The 16,915-nt window shown below is 43.7% G+C and overlaps 1 non-coding gene across 1 annotated transcript; it reads left to right on the top strand.

Moving 5' to 3' along the window:
- Positions 1-4,840: 4,840 nt before the first annotated feature.
- Positions 4,841-5,039, top strand: LOC144510283 (U2 spliceosomal RNA). Its single transcript, XR_013500595.1, has one exon. It is a non-coding gene; the product is annotated as a U2 spliceosomal RNA (small nuclear RNA).
- The last annotated feature ends 11,876 nt before the right edge of the window (positions 5,040-16,915 follow it).

Below are 16,915 nucleotides of genomic sequence, written 5' to 3'. Positions count from 1 at the left end.
ATCCTACGCTCATTGCCTTCCTTACTTTCCAGAAATATCACTGCCTGGCAACCGGGAGGGTGAATTCCCATGGTTGTTTCTCACCTCTCCAGCCCCAGGCAAATATAGTGCCTCCCCACCAGCTAGCTGAGATCAGCTAACTCAACCTGGCATAAGCCTGGAGATCAAAGTGGGGCTTTCTAATCTGGGTAGTTCAAACTACACTGCATATGGTGGCCATGTTTCAAACGCATCCTGATGGTGTGTATATAAATGCAAACTGTTCTTTCTTCTTAAACCATCAAGTTTTATGTCTAATAATTCTCAAAGAGTATTTGCATTGTTCATTTTTTCTCAAATCCCACTTATTTAAATAATATTGGCTCATTTAATTGAATCATAGAATCCCTACAGTGCAGAAGGAGGCCTTTTGGTCCATCAAGTCTGCACCGACCACAATTCCACCCAGGCCCTGTCCCTTCATCTCAGGTATTTACCCTGCTAATTCCCTGGCATTAAGGGGAAACTTACCCTGGCCAATCAACCTAAACTGCACATCTTTGGAGTGTGGGAGGAAATCAGAGCACCTGGGAGAAGCCCATACAGAACGGGGAGAATGTGCAAAGTGCACACAGACAGTGACCCGAGGCCAGAATTGAACCCGGGTCCCTGGAGCTGTGAGACAGCAGTGCTAACCACTGAGCCCTATGCCACCCCTGATTTGTTGCTCATAATAAGAGAAGTGTGCAGTTACAACATGCTCCATCTTCACCAGTGACTGATAAGTGATCCTTTGGCTAAGTTTTAACTTTCCAGCCTCTACGTTAGAGAGGTTGAGGTAACCAGCTCTGAATTATGCATTGTCATCTGGTGGGATTCAGGAGCCTGGTGGGTATGGTTATTAATCCTCTATTTGTTACTGTTGTGGCAACTCATAACATCCTTCTAACATATGACAAGCCTCCCTATCAGCTAGAATAAGGGGTGTTCATAGTATGACCTGCCAGATTGTTGCGTAACTTGTGAGCTTTTCCACCATTTCTCATTCTTCAAAGGGAGAATATAAAGATATGAAAAGCACAACCTTTGGCATAAATGTTCCTCATCCTGTCTCTGTGCCTCTATTCCTGCTATAGGTCAATACCATTGTGATGATACTGTGCCTTTAAGAAAAGTATCTGGATCATGTTTTGGTGCAGGATTATTTTTAACAGTCGGTTCTAACACCAGTGCCGATTGATCTGTAGCCGGCAGCCTCTGCTGTTTTTGCAGCAGCATAATTGGTCCTAATTGCTAGAATGTTTGTTTCAATCTGGATTAATGCAGTTCTGTTATTTTAGTGTTTTCCCCTGGGGTTTTACAGAGTAGGACTTGATTGGGTTGATTGATAGTAAAGTCATGTGACTGGATGGAGCTAGGCTTACACAGGTACCTTTCTCTGTGTCTCTTTTTCTCTCTGGATTTTAAGACTTTGCCAGGAAATGAGTCTCTTTCTCTGAGATTCTGCTAGTTGGGAGTGGATCTTTCTCTGGAGGTTGCTATATGAGAGTCAGAAGGCAGGTGTCTTTCTGTATCTGTCCAGAGGGGTTAAAAGGCTGGAAATGTAGCACCCTTGTGAGCATATCTTTTTCGTGCTGATTCTGAAGAGAGATTGATGTTTATGAGGATACTGCTTAAATTGGAACTATAAAGATAGATAGCTGTTAAGAATTATAACTTGTCAACCGAAATTCTAGCCCCGCCCAGAACGGAATCAGAGAGGGCGAGAGACAGATAATGGAAATGTCCGTTGACCTCGAGCGGGAATTTCCGGTCTCGCTCGAGCGAGGCCATAAAATTCTGCCCATCATTCTTAAGTATTTCCAATTGGTAAAAGTTATGTTAATTCTTTTTGCTATATTTTAACTGTATTGTTAAAATAAAGTTTGTTTTGCTAAAAGCTTCTTAGTGTGTCAATAGAATCACAGCTGGAATGAAACACCTCATCCTCACACTAGTGCCAAAAGTAAAAATAATTGGGGGTCTAGTCTAACTTCATAATATACCTTGGGGTTTCTGATCTGGTCCCTAACACCTCCAACATCTATTTCTCTTATTGACTGATTCCGTAGCCTCTTATGTGTTAACTTCATTTCACGTTATTGATTTTCCAGAATTCCTTCAACACTAGAACAGACCTTGTGAAGGCAAAGATAGGAACTGTGCTGTTTAAGAAAGGAGGAAGAGAGAACAAAATGGGCAAGTCAGCCAGATATCAGACATAAGGAAAGTGTTGGAATCTATTATTAAGGACTTGGTAACATGGTAAGGACACTTCAAAAACTCAGATAAATGGGTATCTTTTACATTCAGCTATAACTAGTGGAGCGCTGCAAAAATGAGAGCTTAAGGCCTCAGCTTTTTACAATCAATATCAAAGACTCAGATGAAGTGGCCAAGTACAATATATCACAAAGTTTACTGACAATTCAAAGTTGGTGAAAAAATAAGCTGTGACAAAAATGTAAAGAGGCTGTAAAAGGATTGGGTGACATGGTGGCACGGTGGTTAGCACCGCTGCCTCACAGTGCCAGGGACCCGGGTTCGTTTCCCGGCTTGGGTCACTGTCTGCGTGGGTTTCCTCCAGGTGCTCCGGTTTCTTCCCACTGTCCAAAAGACGTGCTAGTTAGGTGCATTGGCCGTGCTAAATTCTCCCTCAGTGTACCCGAACAGGCGCCGGAGTGTGGCGACTAGGGGATTTTCACAGTAATTCCATTGCAGTGTTAATGTAAGCCTACTTGTGACACTAATAAATAAACTTTAAACTTTATCCTTGCCATTCACAAAAACTATTTGAAAGGCTTGTATTTTCACAGAGCGATTTGTTGATAATTTCTTTTTCTTTCTTATGGTTAAATTCCTGGCCACTCGCCAAGTCCCTGCGATTGAAATGTTAATCTCTTTTTCCTCTTCATGTGTGGGTGGACATGCTGTGTTTTTTCCAGCATTATCTGTTTTATTCCGCACTTTCTAAAGCAGGCTCTGCAACAGAAACCACCATTAGAACGTAACCAACTGCAACAGAAACTAATGTGCATTTTCTTCAACATTTGGATTGCAAGTTGCTTTTGGAGAAATGCTTCATGACGTGGAATCAACGTGACATTAAAATGCTACACCCAAGTCGCTGGGACACTGCAGCGAAGGCTTTGTAGCTTCTCTGCACTGACTAAGGCAGAAGGTTAACGGGCTCATTTTCACCTTTGTAAGTGCTAATGTGCTAATTCTCAAGAGTCTAATTGGATTGCTTTATTACCTCATTATGTGGTGATTCAGCTGAGTATCTCTGATACTGGAAGAACTTTGAACAGTTATGAATATGAGATTGAATTATGAATGGTAAATGTTCGTGCTGAGTAAGATCAGGATTTCCCAAACTGGGTTCTGTGGAACCCTGAGGTTCTGCGGGAAGATCCCAATGACGGGGAAATACAGAGTGACGGGGAGAGTAGAGTGACAGAGAGAGCGGGGTGACTGAGAAATACAGAGTGGGAGGGAGAAATACAGAGTGACGGGGAGAGCGGGGTGATGGAGGGAGTGGGGTAACGGAAAAATATAGAGTGACGGAGAGAGCGGATTGACGGAGAAAGCAGAGTGATGGAGCGATGGACAGTGCGGAGTGATGGGGAGAGCGGAATGACAGAGAAATACAGCGTGATGGAGAAGAGCAGAGTGACGAGCAGAGCGGAGTGACGGGGAGAGCAGAGTGAATGAGACAGTGGAGTGACCAGGGGAGTGGGAGATCCTCAGTACTCTTGAGAGGTCCAAAGGGCTCCTTGGCCAGAAAAGTTTGGGAGACCCTGAGTTAGTTGATCTTGGCCATGGCAGCAGTAGATTATGACAATTTATTGAGCTATGGAGGAAATTCAGGCAGTCTTCCCACTTCTGATCACTGTTACAGTGATTTCTTCGATGGATCTATTTTAAACTATGGTGCTTCGTGCCAACTGAATTTTGTTTGCCTGTAAATGATGAGATTTGTGTTCACAAATGCTTTGTGTTGCAGAGGAACCCATTCGAGTGTCCACTAAGAGGGTTCCACTTTATCCATTGCCAGAGTTTTAAGTTGCATTTTCACAGTTGTAATAGAATAGAAGTAAACAATTTAGCCCATGGGTCGGCAAGCTGCAGCTTTGGATCTGTGTGCAGCTCCCTGGGGTCCAATATGGAACTCTCAAGCGGCTCCCAAATGAATGGGTCCTTCAGATATTTGACGGAATGAGTTTTCAGCGAATTGTTCACCCAACGTAGAAACATTAATGACAATCTTCACCGATCTCAAAATTCCTGTCTGTCAAATGCTTCAGCGACATAAATAACAAATTGCAGGATTGCCTGCCATCCAATCATGTGAGTCGCACCTCCAGGGGAGGGATTGTGGTGACCATGGGAGTGGCGAAGGGATTAACTGTGAGAGTAGGGAGAGTGGTACGCAAGAGCAGGGATGTGGTAGGTGGGATGTGGGGTGAGTGGAGGTGCCTAAATGGGCTTCCAAAGCAGCACTTCCCAAACCATTTTCCAATGTGACTCCATCTTAATACTTGAAGATGTATATGCCCCCGAACAAAAACAAAGTGTCAATAATGTATTACAACATCAGTATATAATTATTATAGTTCTAAATATAATGCATCATAGAACCATGCAAATTCTGCTTTAAGTAGCTTGTAAAAAAGCTATTATTTCAGATACTTCATGTAGGTTTCAGTCTAGCTCTTATAGTTGACGGAAGACTCAGCGAAGACCCAATCATCTTGCTTCCTGTCCCAGGATGGCTGCATATGACCCCTGCTGCACATTGCCCCCTACAAAGATTTTGGTTACCACTTCTCGGCCTTTTGGCTAAGATCAAGTGTAGTATCAACATGCTGTGCTTGGTTGAAGTCATTAGGTTACATTTTAGCTTCATTTGAAGCAATTTTTAAAAGCGGCATTTCGGCCTTTTGGCTAAGATGCAAATGAGATCAAGCCTTGGAAGAGGAGCTATGCCTACTCCAATCAGCTTGGATCATGTAGATCAAGCCCAAGACAGGAGGTGAGAGCCCTGCCTTGACAGCTTGGATCGGGAATGTCTCAACTTGTTGAGACTCTGAATTGGACTTGATTGAATTGGAATAAAAATACAAAATAAAAAGATGGTGGTTACAAATGCTCCCTGCTGCACATTGCCCTCTACAAAGATGGTGGTTTCACATTACCCCCTACAAAGATGGTGGTTGCAAATGCTCCTGGCTGCATATTGCCTCCTACAAAGATGGTGGTTTCACATTGCCCCCTACAAAGATGGTAGTTGCAAATGCTCCTGGCTGCATATTGCCTTCTACAAAGATGGTGGTTTCACATTGCCCCCTACAAAGATGGTGGTTGCACATGCTCCCTGCTGTGCATTATCCCGTGTAAAAATAGCAACGGTGTTGTAGGTAAAAAACCTCTGACACTATTAGTGGTTCAAAATGCAAACCGAACTCTGACAAAAACATGGACTCTGCAGTGTTCTCAACAAAATCACAGAGTTTGGGTCTTAATGCTTAAGTGTGACAAAGTTCATTAACCCATTCCCGACTGCAAACGGTTAACCTGAAGAACACAAAACTTAAATTTAAATCATTAAATGTTTAAGTTTGACTATTCCTCTGGGGGCTCCAATCCAATATCATCGCGTGGTCACTGACGGGTGTACTGCTGCTCCATATTTAGAAATATGGGACAAATATGGTCCCAGGGAAAAACAATAAGGGATATGGGACAATGAGCAAAATGACAGGAGGATTCCATTTAGAAACAGGAAAGCCTATTCATGTACAATAAAACAAGAAATCGTAATCAATAAAACTTCGCACTCACTGTGATCTTGGTAGATCTTTTCAACAATAGTGCGTTCAGATTGATTACCAAATTTGGAACCTGAGTGATTGGTATTCATGGGTTAATGCTTCATTGAGTGGATGTACGACTATGATCCTGATTCTGTAACAGGAGTGCTCTTGATAGTCTTCATACTGTGCTGATGAGCATGTGCAGGCAGGCACATTAATCAATAAAAGAGTGCATGCACTCTGGCCCTAGTGCTGAGGCTGTGTTGGTGAGCACTACCGTCGCACGCAAGCAGGCAGATAAATAATTGAAGGGATAAATACACTCTGGCCCTAGTTTTTGAGGCTGCTTTGGAAAGAAGGGAAGAATTGAAGAAGAAAATCGAGAGTTTCAAGATCATAAAATCATTGAGTCCCTACAGTGCAGAAGGAGGCCATTCGGCCCATCAGACCAGCACCAACAACAAGCTATTATTTCAGAGTATGACCCCTGCTGCACACTGCCCCCTACAAAGATGGTGGTTTCACATTTCCCCCTACAAGCCCACTCAGGCCCCAACCCTGTAACCTCACACATCCACCCTGCTAATTCCCCTGACACCAAGGGGCAATTTAGCATGGCCAATCAACCTAACCCGCACATCTTTGGAGTGTGGGAGGAAACCGGAGCACCCGGAGGAAACTCACGCAGACATGGGGAGAATGTGCAAACTCCACACAGACAGTGATCCAAGCCAGGAATCGAACCCAGATCCCTGGAGCTGTGAGGCAGCAGTGCTAATCACTGTGCCACTGATGAATGGACTGATTCATTTGCATTCACCCCAAATCCGTTTGGTCTCATTGCATGTCTCATTTGGCCAACAAATTTGGCCAACAATTAGAAGTCAATTCGTGAGAGACATTTGACTACAAAGCACAGTTCCAAAGCTGAAAGCCAGCTGGAGAAACCTGAAAGAAAGCTGTGCAGGTGCATGGCGGAGAAACTAGCAATAGATTTGCTAAGTGGGTGAAGTCACCAAGTAGGTAAACTACTGTTAGTTTTGTGGCAGCTCAAGAGATTGTGAAGTAAGGAAAGCTGTTCATGGATGTTGAATATGTAAAAGATGCATTATCAAAATCTCTGAGCAGATGTACAATGATTTTAAAAGCGAAGTTATTCAGAAAATGAAAGACATGCCTTTACCTGAAAAGACAGAGAGGGACAAGAGAAGTGAAGATATGACCAACCCAGCAGACTGAGGATAAAATTTCAGCTGCAGTGTGAGCAAGTGTTTTCAAGTATGAACATCATAAAAAAGAAGTTGAAAAGCCAATTGAACGATGAAAGTTTACAGTCCTGTTTGAAAATGTAAACAGCAACACACTGTCCAAAAAAAAATCAACCAACTCCCCAGAGAAACCCAACTCCAGAATTGCAATACTTTTTTTTCATTCAAGGAGGAAGTTGATGTTAACTAACTGGCTTATTTCATTGTTAACAACTCTTATTAACATTGCACTTGGGAAAAAGCATTGTCCTATGAGTCAAAATTTTAAAATGCCGTTGATAATCATACATGTACGTTTGTGAGTTGCAATAAAATGGTGTTGCGTAGACATTCATAATGATGCCTTGGTCTTGTATTTTTTTATTATTAACTGCAGCATTGTTTAAAACTTCCACTAATTTTTGTATGAAAAAGTGCTTCCTGAATGGTTTGACTCTAATATTATGATTATAAGTTTAAAGCTTATTTATTAGTGTCACAAGTAGGCTTGAATTAAGACTACAATGAAGTGACTGTGAAAATCCCCTAGTCACCACACTCCGGCGCCTGTTTGGGTACATTAAGGGAGAATTTAGCATGGCCAATGCACTTAACCAGCATGTCTTTCAGACTGTGGGAGGAAACCCACGGAGAGAACGTGCAGACTCTGCCGCCCAACTGCAGCATTGTTCCAAACTTCTTTTTGTATGAAGAAGTGCTCCTTGAATGGTTTAACTCTAACATTATGATTACGTTCCCTTGTTTTTGATTTGCCCACGGGAGAAATTAGTTTCTCCGTAGCTATCCTTTCAAATCCTTCTTGCAGGCACGAAGTGACTATTGAACAGCAGCTCAATAACAAGAATATAAAAAGGCAGAAGTCAATCTAACTCAGTGTTTATCCCCAAGCCGATAATGGAACATTTCACCAATTAGTACCTGACCTGGGAGTGTTTGTTGATAATGACCGAGTGATTGAAATGGAACATGTTTTCCTTCTCCAATACCGGCAACCATCACATTCATACGTACAAAAAGTGGAAAAAAAGTCAATTGGACTCACTTACAGAATTTCCTTATTAAAAAAAGGTCTTGTTCATTCAATCTTCTAAATAATTCCAACCATTAACCCAGTGATGGATGGGATCACTGCTGTGCACAAATTGCATCTGTTCACCACAGACTGCTCCCGAGCTTAGTTTCCCATCATAATATTTCAGGAACTAACTTAGCTGTCAGTGAGTGTCCCATTAACTCTATGCATTATTTGACATTATTCTGGAACACCACAGGTTTCTCACCTCTTCCTGTTTTAATAACCGTAGGGGTTATTCTCTAGGGTTTGATAATTTACAGGTCAATGCACCTTTATTTTCATTCTGGACCTTGACATTACATTACATGTTTTCATCACATTTTGACTGATAGCTAACAGCAGCGATTAATCTTTCACTTTCTCGGCGCTGACTCTGCCTAAGAAATCAGTTCAAGCTTACGACTCTCACAGAAATGGATCTCAGTAACCTGAATCTCTCTTTGTCATATTAGAACCTACAGTGTTCTTGATACCACCCATTGGCCTCCACCTATGGCTAATGCCAATAGTCAATTAACCATCAATCTGATGATTTTCCGATTGGCATGTCATTATCTTTACTGATATGGCTCTAGCTTTCAGGAGAGGGATTAAGCACGTTGATAAATTCCTAGCCCCCACAAAGAGATGGGGGATCTGGTGAACTGGTGCAACGACAATAATCTCTCTCTCCCTCAATGTCAGCAAACGAAGCACATCGTCATCAACTTCAGGAAGCATAGTGGAGGATGTGCCCCTGCTTACATCAACAGGGATGAAGTGGAAACGTTCGAGAGCTTCAGGTTCCTAGGTGTCCAGATCACCAGCAACCTGCCCTGGTCCCTCCATGCTGATGCAATAGTTAAGAAAGTCCACCAATGCCTCTACTTTCTCAGGAGGCTAAGGAAATTTGGCATGTCCGCTACGACTCTCACCAACTTTTACAAGCACCACACAGTTTGGTATGGCTCCTGCTCTGCCCAAGTCCGCAAGAAACTATAAAAGATCATGAATGAAGCCCAGTCCATGACGCAAGCCAGCTTCCCATCCATTGACTCTGTCTACACTACCCGCTGCCTCGGCAAAGCAACAAGCATAATCGAGGACACCACATACTCCGGACATACTCTCTTCCACCTTCTTCTGTTGGGAAAGAGATACAAAAGTCTGAGGTCACGTACCAACCGACGTTGGGGCACTCAACGCTTACTTAGAATTCCACTCTTAGATTTCAGAAATCAGCAGCACAAATGCCCCACTTATACAACTATTGTCTCCTCTTCCTCCTGCTGTTACTACATCTGAAGGATTTTCAAGGTCTGCCCATGCTTTGATTCAAAAGAAAAGCAACTAGCCAACATATTAGTGTCACAAGTAGGCTTACATTAACACTGCAATGAAGTTACTGTGAAAATCCCCTAGTCACCACACTCCGGCACCGGTTTGGGTACATTGAGGAAGAATTTATCATGGTCAATGCACCTAACCAGCATGTCTTTCAGACTGGAGGAGGAAACTGGAGCACCCAGAGGAAACCCATGCAGACACGGGGAAAACGTGCAGACTCCGCACAGACAGTGACCCAAGCCAGGAATCGAACCCAGGTTCCTGGTGCTGTGAGGCAGCAGTGCTAACCACTGTGCCACCGTGCTGCCCCATGGAACTTTGTGTGAAAATTTCAAGATGTCCATGTGTCAGGATGTGATTTGGACAGATAGCCACATCATCCCACACCCAGAACTAGTCTCCAACTGGTGAACACCAGAACAAATTTGGGGGAAAAAAAATTAGGAAATCCATTTTGTTCATATTGACAGCAGTCACCCACATATCCAGAAAGATGTAGGGGAGAGTAAGACTATGCAGTTCTGATAAAACTGCGGCAACATGTCTTTTACAAAATTCTGAACAATAAGATCTGCAAAGGCCAATTAAACATGATTGATTATGCGGTCCATTATGGTTCCGCCAATGACTCATCTAGGTTTTCTTTCCTGCTGAGGGGTTGCAGAGTGGTGGGGGGGGGGGGGGGCGGGGGGGGGGGGGGGGAGGCTTTTATTCCCTAATTGACCACAGCAAACCTCAACAGGAGACTTACTTAATCCAGTCGAGAGTCTTTCACCACAAACTTGCAAATGACAATGCATGCAGAGTGTGAAGCGTAGATGAAGCATATTTAATATCTTAGCCACTGAAGATTTTACATGTCTAGTAAGCCTGTAGCGTGTGTAATGTTTGCTGACAAGGTCCATATATAGGACATCAACATCAAAACCACCCCGAGGCAGAAGCAAGATAGTGGACTTCCTACAACATGTCTTTGGTGGTAGCTGCTAATCTTTGTTGTCAATCAACCCATCCCCGGGGAGAGACCTTAGAAAACCACATCCTCAGGGCGGCCTTTGACAGAACTTACATGGAGTTGCCTTCACTGTGTTGTCATGGCTCTCTTGCTGCTAGCTGCATGCTTGTAAGATACAGGGAGCAAATGTTCTCAGTAAGAATAAAATCAGAACATGGGCAGATTGCTACTTCCTCTTTTTATGACTGAGGAAGGTAGGAAGCAAGGTAATCGGGTCAACTTTACAGCCTCAGGGTAGACCTACAATGTCTGCACTGGGTCTTTGCTGGAGCAGTCAAAATTACTCCTGCTTTCTCATGTAGCCTTCAGTCTTCCTGTGTTTCAAAATTTAATTGTCTGCTAAGGTATGCGATGGTGACTGTCTCACTGTTCTCTGTGGCGAAACATTCTGTACAATACAACCCTCTTCTGAACATATTTGTCAAAACATCTCTCTCCTTTTGATATTCATTTCAAATCTACAACCAGAAGTAATCTTTCCCTTTACTCTTATCAAAACTTACTATAATTATAAAATCTGCTATTAAATCTCTGTGCTCCAGCAGAAATATCTTATTTCTTCTCGTAACTTTTAATTTCTCATCTCTAGTGAATCCACGTACTGCACACTCTCTATATCCTTCCTGTAATGGATATGAGGCTATAATAGTGACCTAATTAATATCTGATATAAATTAATCATTATTTCTTTACCCTTGTACTCAATACTTCTCTTTATATAATTCACATTTTATTGGTACATTTAGTGGCTTTATTTGTCAGCACTAGAACCTTTCAGGGAATTATATATTTGAACAGATAAGTTCCTTTATTTATCCACCATATTTAGCATCTATTCATTAAGTGTGAACAATAATTCCTTGTTTCTGTCTGCTAAAGTGTGTTACCTTGCATTCAATAGCATTCAATTCTGGCCGGGATTTACCCCACCCCCCCCCATGGTGGGTTTTCTGGTGGTGAAGGCAGCTTGCCATTGGCTGCTGGCAGGATCTTCCAGTCCCATCGAAGTCAATGATCATTTGCATTGCTCATTGGCTACGTCGCTGGTGAACCCATCGCAGGGGGTGGGCTTCGGCTGGACTGGAAGATCCCGCCAGAGGGTAGGGTCAAAAAATCCTGGCCAGTATCTTCCATCTGTCTGCTCATTCCATTATTTTGTATCTTCCTGAAGTATTTGATAGTTTCCCTCATTGTTCAATTAAACATAGTGGCGTGAAGGCACTAAAATTCACCTTGGTGTTCCCAAGCAAGAGAGGAAATATATTTGTAGGACTGGCAGCTGCTGTGGGAAGAGCAACAGGAGGCAGGATTTTCCAGTCCTTCCCACCGGTAGGACTGCCTAGTCCCATCAAAGGCTGGTTTCCTGGCAAAGGGGTGGACGAACTACAGAAAACACTGTAGACTTTGGTGGAATGAGAAGATCCTACTTGCAGCCAATGGCGAGCTGCCTCTGCTGTGGGAAAACACACCACAGGGCACCTGAAAAATCCCGGCCAGAGTTAACGTTTCGAGTCTGATACGGACTCAAAACATTCTCTCCATCGATGCTGCCAGACCTGCTGAGTTTTTCCAGCTTTTTCTGCTTTTATTTCAGATTTCCAGCATCAGCAGTATTTTGCTTTTAACATATGTGTGAAGCTTGTGTGTCTACTTTTACTTTGCTGCACACATCTTGACCTGGCACGGTGGCACAGTGGTTAGCACTGCTACCTCACAGCTCCAGGGACCTGGGTTCGATTCCTGGCTTGGGTCACTGTCTGTGTGGAGTTTTCATGTTCTCCCTGTATCTGCGTGGGTTTCCTCTGGGTGCTCCAGTTTCCTCCCACAATCCAAAGATGTGGGTGTTAGGTTGATTAGCCATGCTAAATTGCTCCTTAATGTTGGGGATGCATAGGTTAGAGGGATTAGCAGGGTAAATATGTGGAGTTACGGGGATTGGGCCTGGGTGGGATTGTTGTCAGTGCAGACTCGAAGGGCCAAATGCTCTTTTTCTACACTAGGGTTTCTATGTTTCTATGGTTTCTATGACCTTCTTTGGGGACCAATATAAAGAATCCAATAAAAGTATGATGTAAACCAAACATGTTATGTACACGTTTACCTACCTCCTTTATATTGATTACATGCGATATGGATGGCAGAGTGGTTAGCACTGCTGCCTTACAGCGCCAGGGACCCGGGTTCGCTTCCTGGTTTCGGTTACTGTCTGTGTGGAGTTTGCACGTTCTTTCCGTGTCTGAGTGGGTTTCTTCCGGTTTCCCCTCTCAGTCTGAAAGATGTGCTGGTTAGGTGCATTGGCCATGCTAAATTCTCCCTCAGTGTACCCGAACAGGCACCGGAGTGTGGCGACTAGAGGATTTTCACAGTCACTTCATTGCAGTCTTAATTTAAGCCTACTTGTGACACTAATAAATAAACTTTAAACATTGTGTGCCTGCTGCACAGGAGAACAGTGAAATTGTCAAATGTCGACATGAGAGGAAGCTTGCAATAGTTATAGAATCACAGAATCCTACAGTGTTCCGGTGGCACAGTGATTAGCACTGCTGCCTCACAGCACCGGCGACCTGGGTTCGATTCCAGCCTTGGGTGACTATCTGCATGGAGTTTGCAGGTTCTCCCTGTGTCTGTGTGGATTTCCTTTGGATGTTCTGGTTTGCCCCCTCACTCCAAAGATGTGTGGGTTAGGTTGATTGGCCATGCCCCTTAGTGTCAGGGGAATTAGCGGGGTAAATATGTGGGGATACGGTGGATAGGACCTGGGTGGGATTGTTGTCAATGCAGATTTGAGAGGCCAAATGGCTTCCTACTTACCTATCCATTTTCTGATGGGTGAAATTAAAGCATTCTTCAAGTCACCATCCAGGCAAATCAAATGCAGCCTTTGGGGAAAGAGAGTATTAATTAGCAACCAAAATATCACGCAGTTATTTATTTATTAACCATACTAGATTCTTTTAAAAATCACTGTAAACACATGGGAAAGGTTGTTTGTCTCTTGACCTGTTCATAGAAGAGAGAAATTGCAGTAGAAAAACAATTAGCAGCAAAGCCGGCAGTCTAATCCATTACACTAATTAGTTATGACCCAATGAAAGATCAGTTGCAAAGCAGAGAAAATAGCTCCAGTTGGTCACTGAGATAATGAAGAATCTTTTGAAGAAGTATAAAAAAATGCACTTCTTCTGATTTTCAGGGGCACGACACAAAAGGTATGAATTAGGAAGAGGAATGATCTTGCATCTATGTTGTGCGTTTCACAAACCGCTTTACATCCAATTAACTCTTTCCAAAGGACGGTCGCTGTTCTGAGTTAGGAAATGTCGCAGCTAATTTGCACACCTGCAGCAAGGCCTCTCAAGCATCAGTTAAATAATTGAACAACTGATCCATTTTTAGTGTTGGTTGTGGGTAGGTGTTGCCAGGGCAGGAAGATATCTCAGCCCACCCCCCCACCCCCCCCCCCCCGCCACCCCCCCCCCCCTCCCCCCACCCCCCCACCCCCCGCCCCACCCACCCCTCCCTTGTACAAATAGTGATGTTAGAATTATTATATCCTCTTGAATGGCTAAAAGGGAAGAATGTGGGGGATATTGAACTCAAACCACTGTCAGGAAACACTGACCTATGAGTACACAATACCCTTGACAATGTTCAGAAAAGCCTCCTGTGAGAAACCACTCCTTTTGTAAGTGAGTAGTATTTACACTATTTGTATAATTTGTTTTGCATTGGCAGCACTCTCCCTATAGGAGACACACAATGACATATACAAAGTAGATTGTAACAAAGCAGAGTAGGTAACCTGACCTCGCAAAGACCGCAACAGGCATGAGGGTTGCAGCTTCAGTGCGGCTGGGCCTGCAGCTCAAGAGGGAGTTAGACCATAGGCTATGGAGAGTGCAAGCTCTGTGTGATACCCTCAGCCAACCTGGAAACAAGTTCCTCCATTCAGTGTCCAGTGGCTGTCTGGCAGGCCAGCCAATGGACCCAACACCTTGGCATGCACGACCATCAGCATTCTACTGTGTATTGCCCCATCATGGTCCTCATCCGAGTTCTCTGCAACCTGTCTGCCATCTCACCTATCATGGTGCTGCCAAACAAATCATCCAGAGCCTTGCTGTTGCCCTTGTGACTCACCGTAGGATGACACCAACTCTATCCCAGCCTCCAAAGTGAGTTCAGCACTCCATCTGAGCTGGAGATTGCGATTGTTACACCAAGTGATGGGACCTCTTTATCAGTGCTGTGCAGTTTCGCACTTGCTCCTTCGGCTGCTGTGGTTGGGTGGGCAGCAGTTATTGGGCATCTGAAAGCAGGAACTCAGAGGGGGGAGTTTGGTGTAAGGAAAGGCTGAGGTGGAGTGGGAAGCAAGAGGCCCCAGGTCACACCTTGCTCACTCCAGATGAGGGTGGACTGGGAGATGAGGTGGGACATAAGGCAGGAACACACTGCACTCAGCAATGCTGGATGCCACAGGCTCTGTTTTCACCGGCCCCAGGAGTCTGAGAGCCAGCTCTTCCATAGGGTTCAGGAAATGCAGGGACTTTATCCCCAGCTGTTTCAGCTCTGCTCCCTTCGAATATGTGTGACTCTGTCTGTGGGAGGGCAGAATGTTGGTGATGTGCGGTGTTCTTTTTGGGTGATATGCCTGCCATAGCTGAATAGCTAGAGGTATGTGGAAGCAGTGAAAGGTGAGGGTGAAACTTGTGGATTGGTAGGTGTGCGCAGTGATGTGGATTATGGTGTGAGTCCAGAATGCCAGCAAGTGCTGCTGGGTGAGTGATGGGGGGATTTGGTGCATTGAGCAACATGAGAGACCGGTGGAGCAGTGGGTCATGTGAAGGGACATTCAATGACATTGACCACCTGCATAAGGTCAATAGAATTCATGTTGCACTACTTCCTCAGGACAGGAATCCAGGAATTCACCTCCCTGGTCACTTGGCTCCGACTGCTTCTGAGGCTTGTCCCTGAGGGATTCCTGGTCCCCATTATGGATCCATGGCGTCTCTCTTCCTGCTGACCTCCACCTTTAGTACCTCTATACTGCTATATCCTTCACCATGGAACCCTCTCTTTATCTGCCCTGCTGTTCATTATTTAAATTGCCGCAGTATTATTCAATGCAACTTCCCTTTAAGGGGGACAGGTTTCCTGTAGGGAGACCAGGCTGACTGCACCACATGCACTCAGCACACATGGTTCAGTCCCCTCCACAGTGCAGAAGCAGCTGACAATGTGAAACGGCAGCCAGCAGCATGGAACCCACTTCATCCTATCCTACAATTGATAATGAGGTGGGGACACTAGTTTTACACGCTGTCCACTAATGGAATCAGTACGAGCAAATAACAAAATGCAACACTCAACACCCGAGAAACAGGGCAATCCAATTTGTAGCCCAAAATCCTAAAGCATTCACCCATCTCTTCCTAATATGTATTTCAAGAATGTTCTCCTTTAACCTGTTACTGATTCAAAAACACAAATGTAAGAATGTGACATTGTCCAGGAGTCCAACCTCCACTCGGGACATTGACTGACCAAGCATTTCAATGCAGCACCAAAGAAATGCTCCACTGTTGGGGTGCTATCTTTAGATAGTGTGTTAGATGTCTTACTGTTATTGTAGTTTGAGTTGATATAATGGTTGAATTTGATAAAGAGCAGGCTAGAGCTTCCCATATTTTGGCCAACCTTCCTTTCTCAAATGATACCAATCAGAAGTGCATGTCAGGAATTGAAGTGAGGTGGTCAGTGTATCCAAATCATAGGTCACCACCAATCTCTGTTTATTCGTTGCAAAATCACATTCTCGAAATAGAGTGAGCAGAATAATATGGAGGGTGCAGATTCCAAGACGAGATCTCTTCATCCAAATTCCCACTATTTATCCCTGCTTTATGCCAGGATACTTAATCCAGACATCGCCATTACCCTATCCGATGGAGTTAATCAGATGCATGGATTACAAAAATCAATAGTCAACATTCAATCTACTGGCCCCAGTAAATCCAATTACAGTTTCCCTATCAGTGTGCAATAACAACCATATAATATTCTATCACTCACGTTGCTTGTTATCTATTTTACTGCAAAATAAATAGAACTAGTTTACAGCATTAAAATAAAATTGATTGAGAAAGGTTTTTTTTGGCTGTATTTACATACTAATGACCTTAATTGCCTTATTAATGTGGCTGGAGGTTGGAAGTTAATTAATTTATCATAGGAGTTGGATGAGAACTGACATTTTGGATCATTAAATTTTCACTAAACAGTTGGTTAATTAGTTGATTTTAGTGGAAAGTTGCAGCTTTGATCAGCCGTAAAGTAACATTTAGCTTCATGACTGGTGGTGCTTTGGTTCAGCTAACACAACGAGCCGATG

Source organism: Mustelus asterias, chromosome 22, assembly GCF_964213995.1.
Source record: "Mustelus asterias chromosome 22, sMusAst1.hap1.1, whole genome shotgun sequence".
NCBI lineage: Eukaryota > Metazoa > Chordata > Chondrichthyes > Carcharhiniformes > Triakidae > Mustelus > Mustelus asterias.
Note: the sequence above shows the minus strand (reverse complement) of the source record. Positions and strands in the feature narration are given on the sequence as shown.